The sequence below is a fragment of the Podarcis melisellensis genome (genome assembly GCF_964234715.1).
Source record: "Podarcis melisellensis genome assembly, chromosome: 4".
In the NCBI taxonomy this organism is placed as follows: Eukaryota; Metazoa; Chordata; class Lepidosauria; order Squamata; family Lacertidae; genus Podarcis; species Podarcis melisellensis.
Window position 1 is genome coordinate 31,003,541 of NC_138531.1, and position 13,331 is coordinate 31,016,871.

General features: G+C 43.2%; 1 protein-coding gene across 2 annotated transcripts in view; it reads right to left on the reverse strand.

Annotated features, from left to right (window-relative positions):
* Positions 1–11,776, reverse strand: part of NPAS2 (neuronal PAS domain protein 2) — a 98,223-nt gene extending 86,447 nt beyond the window's left edge. For both annotated transcript variants that reach the window (XM_081908877.1, XM_081908876.1), the window contains exon 1: positions 10,330–11,776. The gene's annotated coding sequence lies outside the window, so the exon portion shown is untranslated. The remainder of the gene's footprint in view (positions 1–10,329) is intronic.
* Positions 11,777–13,331: the final 1,555 nt, after the last annotated feature.

Sequence of the window (13,331 nt, forward strand, 5' to 3'; positions counted from 1 at the left end):
CCCTCTCCGATTGCATGGAGCCCGGACAGCCCCGTGGTTTTCTTCGGAGCTGAGGGCGATGAAACAATCGCTGAGACGGCTAGAGCGTCGGTGGCAGAAAACTCACTCCGAATCTGACCGGACACAGGTTAGAGCTCAACGTCGAGCCTACCAAGTGGCGATAGCGACGGCGAAGAAGACTTTCTTCACCGCCTCTATTGCATCTGCAGAAAATAGTAGCAGGAGACTCTTTCAGGTGGTCCGCAATTTAACGGAACCACCTTTACCACCGGGGCCTTGTAAAGACCCCAAGATCTCCTGCAACGATTTTGCAAAGCTTTTTGCAGATAAAATCACTCATATTCGGAAGGAGCTAGACACCACCGTGGGAGCAGGGCTGGGGAGGGAGAGTGCTAGAGCCCTGTCTGGTCAAGTTGTATGGAATCGGTTTCAATCTGTTACCCCCGAGGATGTGGACAGGCTGCTTGGACGCGTGAAACCAACCACCTGTCTCCTTGATCCTTGCCCATCCTGGCTAATAAAAGCAAGCCGGGAAGGGCTGGGCGATGGGCTCTGCGGGGTGGTGAATGCTTCCCTCTGTGAGGGAACATTTCCAGATCCGCTGAAAGAGGCGGTCGTTAAACCGCTTCTTAAAAAACCATCTTTAGACCCGGCCAGTATGGCCAACTATCGCCCAGTCTCAAATCTTCCATTCTTGGGCAAGGTGATTGAGCGTGTGGTTGCTGAACAACTCCAGGCACGCCTGGAGGATGCGGACCATTTGGATCCCTTCCAATCGGGGTTCAGGCCTCATCATGGGACCGAAACTGCCTTGGTCGCACTGGTTGATGATCTCCGGCGAGCTAGGGACAAAGGTGAGAGTTGTTTCCTAGTTCTGCTGGATCTCTCAGCGGCCTTTGATACAATCGACCATAACATCCTTCTGGACCGTCTAGAGGGGCTGGGAGCTGGGGGCACTGTTATACAGTGGTTTCGCTCCTTCCTCCTGGGCCGTGTTCAGAAAGTGGTGGTGGGGGATGAGTGTTCAGACCCTTGGGCCCTCACTTGTGGGGTACCTCAGGGTTCCGTCCTCTCCCCCATGCTTTTTAACATCTATATGAAGCCGCTGGGAGAGATCATCAGGGGGTTTGGACTGGGTGTCCATCAATATGCAGATGATACCCAGCTCTACCTCTCTTTCAAATCAGAACCAGTGAAGGCGGTGAAGGTCCTGTGTGAGTGCCTGGAGGCGGTTGGAGGATGGATGGCGGCTAATGGAATGAGGCTGAATCCTGACAAGACAGAAGTTCTGTTTTTGGGGGACAGGGGGCGGGCTGGTGTGGAGGACTCCCTGGTCCTGAATAGGGTAACTGTGCCCCTGAAGGACCAGGTGCGTAGCCTGGGAGTCATTTTGGACTCACAGCTGTCCATGGAGGCACAGGTCAATTCTGTATCCAGGGCAGCTGTCTACCAACTCCACCTGGTACGCAGGCTGAGACCCTACCTGCCCGCAGACTGTCTCGCCAGAGTAGTGCAGGCTCTAGTTATCTCCCGCTTGGACTACTGCAATGCGCTCTACGTGGGGCTACCTTTGAAGGTGACTCGGAAACTACAGCTAATCCAGAATGCGGCAGCTAGACTGGTGACTGGGGGCAGCCGCCGAGACCACATAACACCGGTCTTGAAAGACCTACATTGGCTCCCAGTACGTTTCCGAGCACAATTCAAAGTGTTGGTGTTGACCTTTAAAGCCCTAAACGGCCTCGGCCCAGTATACCTGAAGGAGCGTCTCCACCCCCATCGTTCTGCCCGGACGCTGAGGTCCAGTGCCGAGGGCCTTCTGGCGGTTCCCTCATTGCGAGAAGCAAAGCTACAGGGAACCAGGCAGAGGGCCTTTTCGGTAGTGGCGCCCGCCCTGTGGAACGCCCTCCCAGCAGATGTCAAAACGATAAACAACTACTTGACATTCAGAAAACATCTTAAGGCAGCCCTGTTCAGGGAAGTTTTTAATGTATGATATTTTAGTGTTTCCTGGTTTCTATGGAAGCCGCCCAGAGTGGCTGGGGGGGCCCAGCCAGATGGGCGGGGTATAAATAATAAATTATTATTATTATTATTATTGATAATGGCTGAGTTGTTGATCTAACAAAAGGTAGGTGGATGGGACACTGGGAGATGCAGTGCCAAACAGCCAAATCATGGGTGAAGCTCTACCCCAGACCCTGGTTTTCAGTTAGCAAGACAAAAGGCCAGTGTTAGTTTTTTAGGGGGGCAGTTGGCAGTGATGTGCTAGCAAAACTGTGACAGGCTGGAAAAAGGAGAGAGAGAACATGGCTAGTTTTTGTTTTGGATCTAAGGCCATTGGGTCTATGGGAGAAGCAAGAGACTCTCTTGGAGTATAATGCTGGGAAAATCTCCACTGTAGACACAGGTTGTATATATGTGTAAATAAATCATATTTCAAAAAGACACTACAGTCTCCGCTGTGCCTCATTTCCATAAGGAAACACAAATCCTAGGTAAGCACCTGTAACCCCTGGAATTTCGCACTGCTGTGGAGATTGGGGTGGTGGCATGTAACAATACCCTCTCTTCCAAATCAATCATCAGACCAAAGTAAATGCAAACCACTCAATCCAGGGCATAAAACCAAGGGGGAAAGTTGAATTTAAGGCTCATTATAGTTCTCAGATATCTGTAGTGTACAAGATGCTTCCCAGCACAGAAAGAATCTGTTTTGTACTTTTGTTTCTTCTAACAAGGAAACATTTGTGACTGGCTTCTCAACAGCATTTGAAATAAATTAAGCTACATGTCAAGGAGAGAGAACTCCCACTGAAATAAACACGCACCTAGATAATGTGTTCATTCCTTAGTGCGCAAATTGCTTACCCTCAGAGCCCACTGAAAGAAAGATATAAAGCAATCCTGTTTCTACAGTGATGGCAAAGAGTGAGATTGCATTTTCAGTGCTCATGTTTCCTCTCCTTTCCCCAATTAGTTGTTTTTCTTACAATGTTATCCATGTCTTACAATCTGACTCGTAGGTCTGGAGGTTTATGATGTCCCTTGCTAGCAGTCTTCTGTGGCACCTTCAAAGTTAACCAATTCAGCTACAGTCCTATACCAGCTTATCAGGGAACAATCCCTATGGAGCTTAATTCTGAGAAATTTATGGTTATCGTCACATGAAACCCACACTAAAAATTGGCTGCCACTTCACCCCATGATCTAGTAGCCCTAGTGGGCACCAAGTTGGCCTCAAAAGCTGGGAGTGGCCTGGGCCTGCTCATGTAACTCTAAAAAATAATCGAGTTTTTGCTGAAGGAAAAAAACAAAGGCAAAATCAAACTGGTTTTATAATTACAGGAGATTAGTTTCAAAAGCTTTTTTTTTATTTTTCAGCCACTTCTCTGGATGCTTTGCTATAAGTCTGGAACCTAATCGCAACAAACGGAGGGTTGGAAGAATCCTCAGAGCAGATTAGGTGGGGTGCATAGGGAAGGAGACAGAGCAGACGTCCTGTTGCACTCATGCAATGACTTCATTGAATACAACCTGCTTCTGTGCCCTGAGAGTTCCAGCATTGCAGTATAGCTCAGCCAGGACAGCATGAGACTCTTAACCCCAGGGTCATGGGTTCAAGCCCCTTTGAGGGGGGAAATCCTGCACTGCAAGGTTTTGGACAAGATGACCCTTGTGGTCCCTGCTATGATATATAAACATAGTAAAGTCAGTACAAGAAGATTATAAAGGAACTTTCTAAAAGTTTATGAGGCATGTGAAAACTGAGACACCATCTGCCTGTCTAGTGAAATATGTCAGTGCAGATAATATGAGGTGTAAATTAGTTTACTGTTCCTTGGATACTAAAAAAGAAGGAAGTCAGAACATAGTCAATTATAGTTTAGTGCAACATTAGAACAAAGTGGCCATAAAAGAACATTTACAGAGCTATGCATGGCTGCATGCACCTGAGAATTCAGACTGAAGCATCCATGTTGAAAGAACTCAGAAAATGGAAGGTAGAATCAAGACATTCCTTCCCTCCTTCTTTCATATGATCATGAGATCAGGTTATTTCATTACCTCAGCAATGACGTGGGTGGTGTTTTGGCACAGCTGTTTTCTAGTCCGCTCTGGTACCATATGTAATTGGAATACCATGGGGGGGAGAGGACAAAAAAAAGTATTGTGGCACCTTAAAGGCTAACAAATTTACTAGGGCCTAAGGCTTTGTGGAAGGGACACAGGTGGCGCTGTGGGTTAAAGCCTCAGCGCCTAGGACTTGCTGATCGAAAGGTCGGCGGTTCGAATCCCTGCTGCGGGGTGCGCTCCCGCTGCTCGGTCCCAGCGCCTGCCAACCTAGCAGTTCGAAAGCACCTCCGGGTGCAAGTAGATAAATAGGGACCGCTTACCAGCGGGAAGGTAAACGGCGTTTCCGTGTGCAGCTCTGGCTCGCCAGAGCAGCGATGTCACACTGGCCATGTGACCCGGAAGTGTCTCCGGACAGCGCTGGCCCCTGGCCTCTTAAGTGAGATGGGCGCACAACCCCAGAGTCTGTCAAGACTGGCCCGTACGGGCAGGGGTACCTTTACCTTTTTAAGGCTTTGTGGGCAAAGTTCCACTACATCAGATGCATGTTTTTGCTGCAGTGGTGGTCAAACATGACTGCTACCCTGGGAATTGTTAGATGTGAGAGGAGCTTATGAAGCAACTGCTTCCTATGTCAGCAATGCCCTTTCCCTGGGGTTGACAAGATGAGTATAGGAAGTAACCACTGGGTTTCCCCATTGCATAAAATATCAGAGTGATGTGGGCAGTTGCCATTTAATATAAGAAGTTGCTATAGGTAGCTGGCATGTACACAGTCTTGAGTTCCATGCAAAAAAGGCTGGGTATAAATTCAATAATCAATAAACAAAGTACATCCTCAATGGTAGTGCAGCATCAATCTTTTGACAACTTCTGTGCCCAACACTCACATAGCTTTCAGGCAGGTAAGAATGTCAGGTGAGCACAAGCCAATATGGCCTTGCTTCATGGTTTGCAGAAGAGCACCATGCAAAAGCTTCCAGGTTTACTGGAATTACATGCATCGCGCCTGCTAACTAGCTGCGTAGCTAGACATCTCTTTCTTCAGACTTGTGCTCCAAACTGGACAGTTTGAGCAGCAGTGCATCCATGCCTCCATCAGCACATTTAAGCCCACTCTTCTGATGTAATGCACACAAGCAACCGGAGCTTCTCCTGTGTTGCATTTCCAGCAGCTCCTATCACTTTAAACCACTCATTGTTCTTGGAGGCACTGGGAGAAGGGACTGGGGCAATTCTAATGGCCCGGCTCTCTCTGGGATTGACTCATCCACCTCTGCACCTTCCTGCAACTCTTTCCCCACCTCCTCCTCTCACGTCGCTGACTGCTAAGACTCTTCCCCTGCCTCAAACGTTGCTTGGCACCCTGCCTACCCCACTGCCTCCTCTGCCTACCCTTTGGTCTCCTGCCTGTCCCTCACACTGTGGATCGTGGACCATCAGTGGTCCATGAGCTTAATTCAAGTCCTCCATGGCACATCTTTAAAAATACAAACTCATATACAGCACCTTGCATCGCACATTACAGGCAAAAGCATCCTTGTGGTCCGCCCAGACCCTCATCAATTTTAGAGCGGTCTGTGAGGCAAGAAGTTTGGGAACCACTGCTTTAGAGGTTAAGTAAGCAAACTGCAACATTTATCCGTTAGCATAACTGACAGGATTCATTTTGTGAACTGTTCTGTTCAGCTGCCTGCATTCCAGAGTTCACAGAGCATTAGCTAACCCATTTGACAGCTTCTTCATTTCATACAGGTACCATTCTTCAAGCAAAGTTTCTTCTCCTTCTTCACTTTTTGTCCAGTGTGTGTGTGAATGTCTGTTAAATTACTTCTCTTGGAATGCACGATGTTCAAAGGAGAAATAAATTCTTAACAACATATTGAGTAAATCCTTCTGACATAGTTTCCACATTTCTGCTGAAGACAAGAGCAGATTTCTACAAAGTAGGTCAGGAACTCCAGGGAGACATTGTCACTGCCTTTGATTTTTCTACCTTGAAGTTCAAAGAGCATGAGTAAGTTCATTGAAAAAGGAAGTGCAGAATTATTTGAAGGCTAGGCTACCGTGTCACATACTGAAGATTTCAATGGCATTTTAGTAATGAAGCGTACAGTGTGGGGGTTGCTATATAATTTTGATCCTGGAGCTATTAAAGCTTGGGCATCCTTTTTATCATTCGCACTTAATGTTTGCTATTGAGGTTAGTGCTTGCACACAACCTACACCTCATATACCAGTAAGCTATCAGCATCCTTATCTCGAAACATCACACTGAAGATGTCTTTTATGCAAGTAGGTTATGGTGCTGTACACCTGGCATCTAAACAGGGAACGAGACAAGGGCCACCTCTCATGTAGGTTACATTTCACCACATTCCTGCAAGCCTGTGTTCCTTAAACTGCTATACTCCAGGGGTTCTTAAGCTCCCACCAGCCTTTTATAGATTGTTTCTAATTCTTCTCAGAGGACTTGGAAGCAGCCCTCGCAGGCATAGCTGAGAAAGACAGACTTGGAGCAGCTTAGACACCCTGTCTCTTGTGCCTGATCAGCCTATGCATGTATCATACATGTTGTTTAGTTGTTTAGTCATGTCCAACTCTTATGAAGATGGTTGAAGCATATTTATTTATACTTAAAAATAAATAAATCTGTCCTTCCACCAAGGAATAGAAAGTGGCATAAATGGCTGCCCCTCCCGTTGTCTTCACAACAACTTTATGAACCTTGCAAAGTAAGTTAAGCTGACAGAGAATTACTTATCAAAGTCATCTAGTAACCCTCATTACTGTCCAAATGAGAATCTGTATCCACATTTCCACACTCTTAAGTCCAACGCTTAAGACACTTAACCATATTTGCCGTAGAATCAAAATAGTATTGCCAAAGGTTTTTGATTTTAAGTTTATCCATCAGTGTAAATTCTGACTAAGAAAATATAAAGGGAAGCTCTGCAATACACTATAAGGAGCACAATATAGTAAGTCCACATTGTCAAGGCCTGAATGAGCAATTCCCCTGGTGAACAGCATATGTATCTCAGAGTGCCTTTTCACCAAAGATGGGCCATTTAATTCCTAGGATCTATAATTTAAATGCAGCAAATGCACTTGATAAGAATATATATAGTTTGAACCCTGCCCCACATCAAGAAAAGCACACAGGGCACAAATAATTATTATAATGGTTTATTTATTAAATTTTAGTATCCCACCCTTCCTCCGAAAGGGGCCCATGGTGGCAAACAAATCTATAATAATAGTTTTATCTTTTTTGTAAGCCACTTTGATGTTTTTCTACAATCACGTGGCATATTAATTTCATTAAATTAAATGATAAATAAAATAATGAAACATTTTCAAGCATTCTAAAAACAGCACAAATTGCATAAGAAAGGCGGCTTAAGAGCACTTTTTAAATGTCATATCTGAAAACCATATTTGCTATTCAAGCCAGTTCCACGATCATGACTTCCCTCAACTAACCCTTGAAACTGAAACATTTGAGATCAACTCATAATTATTTATGATCTGTAATCCCCCAGTAAGTTCTCAGGGACCAAAAAACTTTGATAGTTAAAGGGCTTAGGTTTGAAGGATACATGGACCCTAAACATTATCCTGTTATATAGCATGACCTTTGATTTCCAGTGCCACTCAGATCCTGCTTTCTGACCTATATTCCAAGCCAAGTTAGATGTGATGTGTGAGATTTGTGATTAGGATCGCCTATGGCTTTTGTTTTGCTAATTAGGAGTCCACTGGGGTTGAGCTGGGTGTTCTGGAACAAGTGCTTAAGCCTGTCCTCCATTGCCCTTCCCAGATGTACCGATAAATCCTGAAGCTGCTATTAGCTGGGTGCTGGTAGTACAGCTTCTATGACTGCGTCTCCTCGCTCCACCAAAGCTAATAACAGCTTCAGGGCCTAGGAAAGGGTAACACTTGAACTGGGATCCTTTTGGCTCTTAGCTGTTGCTTAGCTACTATATTATGCCTATGATGCTGAAGCCCTGATCATTTCAAAGTACCTTGCTGCTGCAACTGTCTGAAATGTTGCAGCAATATTCCCCCCCATTGATTTGCCATTCAAATAGTGAGACGCAAGCTGTCTACCTTGCAAATCCACTAACATATCTAGTTTGCTGACACTGCAAGGGTTAATGTCCTCTAAAGCCCCAACAACTACAACTGTATACCATGAAGGAGACAAAATTGTTCCCACTCCACCATCTTCTTCACTGAAGAAGCAACAACTGGAAAACCAGACACACAGCTTAAGATAACTCATATTGCACAGATGTAAACATCCAGTAATAACAGTGGGCTCTGTGGACAACAGTGACATCTTCTGGGTATAACTAAACTCTGCTGTGCTTGTGTGTTGAATGAGACACTGAGCCACATACGTGCAATGTTCATAGCAATGCTCATGCAAGATAGGAGAAAATTTTAATGTGTCTTTTCACAAATACACACAAAGCTGCCTGGGCATTTTCCCATTATGAAACGGAAACTGGTTTTAAGTTGTTAAAATGTAAACAGCATTTAAATGAGACCAGCAAGTAACTTCGCACTTGCTCATTAATAAGGACATAGATAACATGATTTATATATTGCTGTTTTATTGTTTTATGCTGATTTATTGGGGAGGGCTGTATGTTTCTATTTTGTATACTCCACTTTAATACAAAGTTATAAGGTGGTATATAAATGTTTTAAAATAAATAAATGGTTAGCAACTTGGGAGTTCCAGATACACCCCCAAAAGTTAGGACACATGGCTGCTGAGATTAAATTTTTTTTTTAAAAAAAAACTTAAACAAAGAAAGAGGAACCCAGTTTATGTTTTAAAATCTATATCCTTCCCCAGCCACACAAGAAGGCGTAACTACAATTTTTAGGCAGCACCATGAGGGGAGACTAGATGAAGGCAGAAACTAGAATCTGAACGGTGCTGTCGGTGATGGGCAACCATTTGAGCTCTGCTTCAGACAGCAAAATGTCTTGAGCCTGCTCTGTTAATGACTGCTTTTTATCCTTGTGATTTTTTGAAATAAAAAACCTGACACAATTAGCATTTAAATTATGCTTTTATAAAAAATATAGGCACATGTCCTTTTAAATGTGTTTGTAGAAGGGGGGGTATTGGTTTGTTTTGTTCTTGTTTTTATTATGTATTTTGTGTTTTTGTATTTTTATGCTGTGAACTTCGGATGAAGGGCAGTATGCAGATTTAAATAATAACAGTAATAATAATACAACCAGCATTCTCCAACTGACTGATTTATAAAATGTATATATCACTTGATATAAAAAAAAATCTCTAAGGGGAAACACAGGTGTATAAGGACTACATATATTTTAAAAACAAACCAGCCAGAAGATGGCATACTTACACTGCAAGAGGCATTGTTGTGGTAGTGTTTTGTTTTGTTTTAAAGATATTCATTTCATAAAATTTATATACCTCTTGACTGGATAAAATCTCAAAGCAGTTTACAAAAATGGTATCTACAAAGCAACTCTAATTAAGTAGCTATGTTCACATAGATTGAAGACACATGGTAACATACTGAAATTCTAGAAAGCTCTCACAATTCATTTTGGGTACTTGAATTAAAAATTTAGCCTTCATGTTGTTGTTGTGTGGAAAATACTAATAAAATTTATATTTAAAAACCCCCACCACTTTAGCCTTCCCTTATGTGGGCCCCAAACACTTGCCCCAGGGCTGGCCTAATACATTTTACAGCCTGAGGTATTAAGCCTTGAGGTGAAGAAAGGAGTGCCATTTTCTATTCCACCTCAGGCTTTAAAATGTCCTCTTCCTCCTCTGGCTTTGCATTTGGGATGCCTGTGAACTCAGGTTTTGAAACATGCCATGTGCTGAGGTAATTTGTGGTTCCACCTTTACAAAATTGCCCTGCCTGAACAAATGAAGGAAAATAGAAATGGACAGAATCCTCTTCCATTAATATAAAGTATTCATATATTTTTTATGTGGTCATCTTGTTGCACTGAATTCCCTGCATTAATCAGCAGTTAAAAGTAGCATATGCTCATAGCATATGCTGCTTTTTACCGCCACAATATCATATTGCAAGACGCTTTCCTTTGTCCAGTGGTATTTCCACCTAAACATACTGTGAGGGATTTCAAAATGGCTTCATTGTTTTAACCTGCCTAGATCTCCAAGGAGTTTTTAAATGAATATAAAAAAGTGATTATCAGTGTTATCAATTACAGTTAACTCACCATTTGTCCTGAAGTATTTACTGATTTGTATTTCATCTTGATTTTTGGCCGAGGGATGATGTCTTCACCCCCTTGTTCACATGATGTTCATAAATCAGTGAGCCTTTTAAGTAGAATCATAGCCCTGCCGCCGCCCCCCAATCTGTACTGTACATTTAATACAGTATCAGGATTCATCCCACAAAGTATCCTGGAATCTGTAGTTTGTTAAGGATGCTGAGTTGCCAGGAGTGGTTTTAGTTCCCAGGGAATTCTGGGAATTGTAGCTCTGTGACGGAAATGGAGCTCTCCTAACAACTCTCAGCACCCTTAACAAACTACAGTTCCCACAATGCTTTGCGGGGAGCCATGACTGGTATAATGCTGCTTTAGTTGCAAATGGGGCCATGGGAGTTGGTCAGGACCGTAAAGGTCACACAGTTCAACCCACTGCAGGAAATAAAGTACAGTGGCAGCCCTGACAGATATCTAACCAACCTCTAAACACCTCCAATGAAGGAGAGTTCACCAGCTACTGAGGCAGACTGTTTCACTGTTAAACAGCTCAGGCTGACGAAGGTGTTCAATCAAAATCCCCTCTTTTCATTTTGAACCCATTGACTCAGGCAATGTAACTTTGAAGAGGTCATTAATGACAGCAAATCAAAGTTAAGTTCCATCCAGGGCGCTTTTTTTTGAGCTCAGCTCCGACACCTCTCAGGTAGGTGCCATTGCCATTCTAAGAGAACAAGGGAGAAGCTCATGGTGAGCTCCAGCACCTCTTTTTCCAGAAAAATAGCACTGGTTCCAACCTTTTCAGTGGAAGATGATATAAGCCTATTATTCACCTGTCTTCATTAATATCAGGACTCTCAAAAATCCTTAATGTGGGTTTCGTGACCCAATTATCTCAGACACCCAGCATTAAAAACAGCCCTGCAACTTCAGACATAAAGGTCCATCTAGTCAGCACCCTGCTTCATGCAAAGGCTAGTCAGCGGCTTCCAGAACATCAAAAAAAAAGGACATGAAAGCAATAACCCTGCTGTGCCCTCAATCTGGTTTTCAGGAGCTATACTGAGGCTCTGAACATTTTGCTAATCATAACCAAGCCATTGAGGGCACTCTTCTTCATGGATTTGCCTTAATCCCTGCCATCACTGCAATTTTGTGACAGTGAATTACAAAAATTAACTAGGCATTGTGTGGAGAAGTATTTTCCTCAAAAGGTCCCATAAAATATGGCTCTCACCTGCACCCATATTGCACTGCATCACTGTAAAGGTAAGCTTGTGGTAGATTCACATTACAGGACAGTGATGGGGAGCCTCAAGCCTGGGGGCAAAATGCGGCCCTCTAGCCTTCTCTACTGGCCCTCCAGACCCTCCCCAGGACACAGCTATTACAGGCTGTACTTTGCACCCATCCTCTTGAGTCTTTTTGCCTGGCTGGAATGTGTCCTCAGACTCTGATACCTCCTGCTTGTCTGGATTGGTATTATGTATAGAAACTACTCTACAACACAAAGCTAAAATGTACTGCTCAGTTCTAGCCTAGTCTGCCACTACCATGTGGCCCCTAAGAGGTTTCCCAGAAGGGAATGCAAAAGACATTTCCCCTGGTAACAAATGTAAACCACATTGATTTGCAAGGACTCATTAAAACACACACACAAACCCAACAAGCAAGTTTTTCCTCTGTGCACTTCTAAAGCTTCCACTGTGCCGTGACGTTAAAATGATCTCTCATTAGCCGTGTCCTGCAGATATCTCATTTTTACTAAAAGCCTTTGATTGGCTTGAGAGAAATGGCGCACAAGACAGGAAATTGTTCTTGCACAGGTGTAGGAGTGAAGAAACAGGGAGAAGAGATATATTGCAGTCTTCTCTAACTGCCCATTTCTATGGCTTCTCACATAGGCTCCTTTCAGAATGCAACCTCTCCTAAGCTTCTTAAACCAAATATTTCACCTTTGTTCTCCACAGTCATGTTATATCCTTATGTTGATGATGATATTTTTTTGTTTTTATTATAAACCACCCGGAGAACATTGTTACTGGGCAGTGTTTAATACAGTACTTTTAAGAAATATTAAGTTCATCTGAGACAGGAAATGACAGGAAATCAATTTTTTAAATGCCTTCTCCAGTGATGTAAAATACTTGCACATGCAAAATAATTGTGCAAAGGCCCAAATTTAAGATTATACATAATCACATAGAATACAGTAGAAATAGTACCAAAGTGTTTTTTTTTAAATGCCACTTGTTGAAAAATGTAGATGAATTTAAACGGTCACTGTAATGCGCCCTCAACACCCCCTCCAACGGTCAGAGGTCAGGATCCAATGGGCTTAAATTACAGGAAGAAAAAATCTGGTTGAGTATAAGAATTTCTTGATAGGGAGAACAGTTGAACAATGGAACCGAGTACCTGGGGCCCCGGGGGGGGGGGCAAGTTTGCCCTTCCTGGGCCTCTTCAAGCACAGAACCATCTGATAAGGATGCTCAAAGTTTCCTGCAGGGAGTTGGGCAAGATGGTCTACAAGACTTCCTCCAACCAAATGGTTCTATGACATGAGGGCTCAATCCTTCTATACATATTTGCAGATAAAAACTAGCTATTTCAGTATGTACCTATGGCAGTGTGTATATATCCAATTTCAAAATGTTACATGAAAAGTCACTCTTAAAGAGTTGAGGAAGGCTCAAATAATTTGACGAACTTTTTGCAGAGCTGTTTATTAGAGTAGAGTAGTAACATAGTACAGTATTATAGTATGTCAGGCTATAGATGAATACTCCCTCACATGAGAAAACCTTTCCTCACATGGAAAGCTAGCATGTCAGGAAAGAGGGTGTTTTATCTTTCTATGAGCAGTTTCTTGTTTTATATGTGAAGCAATTTTGCAATATGAATCAAGTTGGACCAGATGATCTCCAGAGTTCTCTGCAATCTCTAAAACTGTATGATTATATGCTGATTCATCACTTCCAGTCTAAAATGACACAGTCCAAATGGTC